Below are 6,000 nucleotides of genomic sequence, written 5' to 3' on the forward strand. Positions count from 1 at the left end.
AAAAAGTGTTTCATGTGTTCAGATGTAATTCTAATAAAATCAGCAAGCGCTTGGCACTCGCATTAGATGGCTATTGTGAGATATGCATACTCATAATGGATTCCTAAAATATATTCCTTAAAATCTCGCTGTTTGGGGTCAAAATATACGAAAACTTCAGCTCGCGCTTCGCGCTCGCAATGTTTAGCGAAACAGGTACCTGTCATGATTACACAAATTTGATTACAATGTCCCTTTTTAGGTGTGAATAAAAAAAGTCAGCTCGCGCTTCGCGCTCGCATTATTTGATCAGTGAGATACATATCCGTTTAATGACATTGTCCTTAAAATGTCTCTATTGGGTCAGAATAACTAGCAACTCAGCGCGCTCACTCAGTGTTTCAAAAATGTTGCTGATGACCCGCGGTACGCCAATGTGGACACATCAATGACAATTCCTTGCATATTTAAAAACATGATTGCAAAAAAAAATGTCACAATATTTCAGTCATCCCCCCACCCAAGCCCCCGAAGCTACCGCCATTTTGTTTAATCCATTAGAAGCTAAAATAAGCCCTCATTAATATTAATTTCGTACGATGCTCCCTCGTCAACTGTGGTTTTGTACGTGTATTAGACAATACGCACATCAGCGCAATGACAAAGGTCAACTTGGCAAATTCATTAATGTATTCATTTTGTTACGCGCTCGTGACGCGAAGGTTTCAGCGAATCAAGCAAGCGCAAATCTGAGACGATACGTTGCGCTCTATAAAATATCGATATCACAAGCGATATCACTTAAAAACAAAACATTGTTTGTATTGCGTCTTATAGGCCTATGCTAATTCTAAAAGGGAAGATGAAAAGAGTAGATCAAGTCGTGATTAGGTAAAGAGGTCTCCAGTGCTTTTGCCATCCCCAATTTGTCACTTGTTAAGATATACAGCAATCTTAGTTTTTAACAAATGTAAAGAATCTCGACTCTAGATAGCCGGCAGAGGCCGCGGAAAGATCAAAGGAGGCTGTTGTCCCTGTTGTACTGACCCAAATGTTTTATTTCTTTTTTTTGGGGGGGGGGGGCGGGGGTGGGGGCAAAACATGGTTATTACAATTTGATAGTAATTTTCACTGGTTGAGTATGGTTACTGAAAAAGATAAGTCACCACTAAAAAAAATCTCCTTCATGCATGGATCCCCGTGCCTGCTTTCTTCATCTGGCGTCCGTTTCATAATGAATTACAGATATTTAAACATTGCTATTATTGTGATTACTGTGGTAACCTTGATTATTCTGTTATTATTTCTGTCTCTAATGATACCAAAGAAAATTTGAAATTCAAATGAAAACGTGAATGGAAGTGGCAAAGAAAATCACTTTTTTAATCAAAAGAGATTGGATTCACTTCAGTTTACTTGCAAAAGGGGTTAGGTACATAATGATGTTTTTTTTAATATATAGAAAAAAATTGAAGACAGGTAGATTTCTTTTATACCCAATTTTATGTTCACTGTTCACATGATAGGGTAGTACATCATGACAATTTAGTTTCTCATAAGAATATTGCAATACGTGAAAATAAAAACATGGTTTTTCTCTGAATGGTCCAAAGTGGCCCTAACCCCTTTTGCAACTAAACTCTTCATATATTTCCTTCTTCTTTTCCCACTTGTTATCTGTCTCCTGGTTTCCATAAATCTCGTCTTATTTCTCTTCCACCCCTTTTGTTCCTACTTCCCACATTCTAACTCTCTTACCTTGCACCCCCTCTAAATTATCTCTTCATATGTGCCCCTCCATTTCTTTTTCATCTCTTTTCAACCCCCTTCTGATCACTCTTTCCCTCTCTCGATCTCCATCTCATTTTGAATTTTGCCAATTCCAAATCCCTTTCATTTTAGCTGTGTACAAATACTATATGAACACAAATGAAAGACATGAAGGAATTCTCTGGTTAGTGGTGAATTTTATTAATTAGCCAGAAAAAAATATCACATTATCAGAGGATTAAGCTTTACCTTTTTCTTAAGCGTATGTTAATACTTTGAACCAAAAGGATTTTTTTTTTGCATGCTGGGGCAGCGATCCAGGGGGGGGGGGGGGGGGGCACAGTTCCCCCTACTTTTTGAAGCACTGAAAAAGTGCCTTTTTATGCAAGAGAAATGCCCCCTCACGAACGTGTACTGTGTCCCTTTCACCTGAGAAGGACCCGTTTTATGGTCACCATGACGATTGCCCTTTGAAACAAGAAAACAATATTCTCATTTCGATAATATACTTATGAAGGAAATCCTTTGTGCATTATGTTTAATAATTTATGAGTGGGGGTATATAAGCAGTTTCGTACAGATGGAGGGGGGGGGGGGCTTGAAAGACTCTTGCCCCCCCCCCCCCCCAAAAAAAAAAAAATCACGACCAAGAAAAAAAAGAGAAAAGGAAAAAAAAGGGTGAAATATATCATTCTGAATATTTTAATTTTCTTTTTTAAAATGTCAAAATTTTGCTCGCTCGCAACTTCTTAAAAATGTCACGTAATACAGCATTTTCCCTATGCCCCCCCCCCCCCACTTTCAACTTCACTCCGCCGCTCCTATTTGTATGTTTATAGCTTCTCCTTTTGCAACCAGTTTTAATGAAAATCAACAAAGAATTTCATACGTCATGAATTTGGGGATGTGATAATAATTGTGTTTTTTTTGTTGAAAAATTTGACTTGGAAAAAAAAAACCTTTTCCATCTTCATCAAGTGGTTCCTAAGTCAGACTCTTCAATGTTGAATTGTTGGATTTCTTGAATGAAAACATCTGTTACACCAGTCCTGCAGATTGAAAAAATAGAGAAAGAAAATCAATGAATTTAAATTAAAATTGTCGTGATTTATAAAACATAAATGTTTAAAGAAAAGTGAGACTATACATATATATAATTCTTCAACACATAACAGGAAATCTTACTTCTACTAATTATAAACTTGTACTTCTATTAAGCATATCACTTGAACCTGTTCTATGCAGTTTACATACCACTCTCCATTATAACTACATGTACTCTATGAAAAAATGTCAGAGATTTCTCATAAATATGAATATATGAATCAACATATGTAAATTATATAAATAGTCAGAATTAAAGTTGATATGTTTTGTTGCACAGAATATTTTGATCTGTGATTAAAAACGACACTAACTATAATCTAAAAACAAAATTGAAATGGGTTTTTCAAAGGCAGGTCTATCTGTTGCCAAAAAAATGTGGACAACCTCCATTATTAAGAATAATCACTAATTAACTCACTCATATAACTGCTGTAGGTTGTATTTCTCTTTGTGGTCTAGTCGCTGTTCTATTGTAGGCCTACTTCACCAATTATTTATCATCATCAATCACCTCCATGGAAATTGTAAAATTGCATCATCCTATTGGACAAAATGTAAAATAACAAGATTAAAAAAAAATCGTAAATCTACAAATATGAAATATGAATATCACACTAAAGAATGAATAAAATGAATTTTGTAAAATATGAAAAATAAATATTGCTTTGTTTATAAACAAATAGGAAATAAAAAGGCCATTTAATTACTAGTAGATCAAGGACATGACCTTATTTTATAAATTTGCCCAAGGTACATAACTTTTGGCATTGGTTCTATTTTAGACTCGAGAGCCTGTATATTTAAGAAGTGTATATTCATTACAGATCCTACCTCTTTGTGGCTCGGATTATTTTTATTTAATGTAAACATGGTTAACATTCAATGCATGTACCGTAATTTATCTGTAATTTTGTATGGGTTAGTTTAAGTTTTATACCTGGATGAGAATCTGCAAAATGATGCATGCACTTATGATCATCATCTTGAACCATATAGGTAGACCTCTAGGCTCTACTGTATTTCTTGTTCTTCAAACTCAACCTGTTTGTGAAAGAAAAGAGAGAACAATAATAAGAAGTTATCTTTTTTCATGGCTGTATATAGGGGGAGGGGTTTGGGTGGGGGCTGAAATGTGAAAACCTTCATAAAAAAAATTGCATGACATCCTTCAATTTTACTTTAGAAAATGCACAAAACGGCCCTAGGTAATATTGGTCGCTTCTGGCCCTTGCTTTCTGAATTTTAGGTTTCTCTACATTTTTCACATGTCTGCCCCCCAAAAAAAATAATAAAAAAAATTTAAAAAATCTGGATCTTTTTATTTCCGAATCTTATTTCATTTGAACATAATTTCATAATCTCATGCACTAGGTCTAGATCTATTTGTAAGAAAGTATAGATCTAGACTCTAGTCCAACGAGACTCAGTGCTGTGCGACAGCATTCATCTAAATTAGGTCTAGATCTAGACTAACAATGGACTCTCGATCTATCTAGACCTAGAAAGTAAAGCTTCGGTTCTAAACCGAGATCTAGACCCTATGCTATATCGGTTTAGAAATTTTTGATCTCCGACTTTTATTCCTGGCTAAGACTTCATTGCCATTATTGACCGAGAGTAGATCTATCATCTCGATCTAGTCCTTCTCCTTGGTCCACTGACAGTCATACTCGTACATGTAACTGGAGTCGTTTAGGCCCAGACCTAGATCTAGGCCTAAATTATAGACCTAGATCATAAGCCCTGGGGGTTGGGAAAGTATAAGTTATAGACTAAATTTGAATTAGGTAGGCCTAGCTCTTGATAGCATCGATGAATAAATAAAAGTAAAGTAGCCTAGATCTAGGCCTATAAAGTAAGTAGGATTAAGAAGATCTAGGTCCTAGATCTATTGATAATAAGACAAACATGCAGATCGAGCAGCATGTTATTTCTAAGACTGAGTCTAACTATATAAATAACAATAAGAGTTAAAATGGGTGGGGGCTAAATGCAGAAGCCTGAAGTTTGAAATTTGATATCTGAAACAAAGTGAGGATTGACAGTGACACAATGACAGGCGTATCTTCATCCACACTCCGCTTCACAGTTCATTCCTAACTGAGTCTCGATCTACTGAAGATAGATGCAGATCTCCCTCTAGATCTAACGTTATAGTGTACAAAAAGAAGCCTCATTCTTCTTGTTTTAATCAATCGTGGGTTGGTCCTTGTTGGAGGTGAACCAAACCAGCCCGATTATATCTCGATTCCCAGCCGGCTAGGTCCTAGGAGCCCGTACAAAATACATGTGGTTAACACAGCGGCATAACCACAACGCTGCAAGCAACATACATTACAGGCTGCACTGGGCGACGATGACAATCTAACTTCAATTTCAAAGACCAAATTCTGCTTTCCTTTAACAGAAGAATGACAGCAAACTCTCTAATTTATTAAATAAATAACCTAAGATCACAAAATACAGTGTGAAATGTGTAAATAGTCCACTGACTTAATGTGGTTATATCAATTTATACGTACTCACCGGAGTGTTCGTAGGTCCATTTCGTGTGTGGAAAGAAAAGTTTCAGAATGAATAAATTAAATGACGTAATGAGGTCAAATGAATAATTAATTCTGTAACACGATACCACTAGTATCGATGACAAAGAATCGGGGAAATCGCGTATTAATGACGCTCTTAGCCAATGAAAAGGCCGGATTATGAATATCTTCATGCTCATGAATGTCAATGAGGGCTTATTTTTGTCTTCAAATGATCGCGGTAGGCGGAGCCTAATCTCGTTTGTTTTGTGCTGAACGCGCACGCAGCTTTCGGTCTAGTAATATATTATAAGGTCTTTGCCCCCACCCATCAACACGGATTTACGCCAGTATAAATGGTGTTACCAAATTTTCGTTTGCACGCGCAATTTTACGATTTTTCTGGCTTTTACTGCTATCTATTCGGAAATCAAAGTTCATAACTGAAACATCCATTTCTTCTCTTTTCATAATTATGAGACCCTCTTCGTAAAATATGAATGACGCACGGTCGAGAAAAAGTTGCATGAAACATACTTGATTCCTGACCTATTCGATGAATCGTTGGAAAAGAAACATTTCACGGAAAAAAATGTTCAGTTATGCCAAATCGAATATT

General features: G+C 36.1%; 1 long non-coding RNA gene across 1 annotated transcript; it reads right to left on the bottom strand.

Annotated features, from left to right (window-relative positions):
- Window positions 1–2,705: 2,705 nt before the first annotated feature.
- On the bottom strand, window positions 2,706–3,863 carry LOC129268231 (uncharacterized). Its single transcript, XR_008585243.2, has 3 exons — window positions 3,794–3,863; window positions 3,275–3,396; window positions 2,706–2,798 (listed from the first exon to the last, which is right to left on the bottom strand). It is a non-coding gene; the product is annotated as an uncharacterized LOC129268231 (long non-coding RNA).
- Window positions 3,864–6,000: the final 2,137 nt, after the last annotated feature.

This window comes from Lytechinus pictus, chromosome 5 (genome assembly GCF_037042905.1).
Source record: "Lytechinus pictus isolate F3 Inbred chromosome 5, Lp3.0, whole genome shotgun sequence".
NCBI classification, from domain to species: domain Eukaryota; kingdom Metazoa; phylum Echinodermata; class Echinoidea; order Temnopleuroida; family Toxopneustidae; genus Lytechinus; species Lytechinus pictus.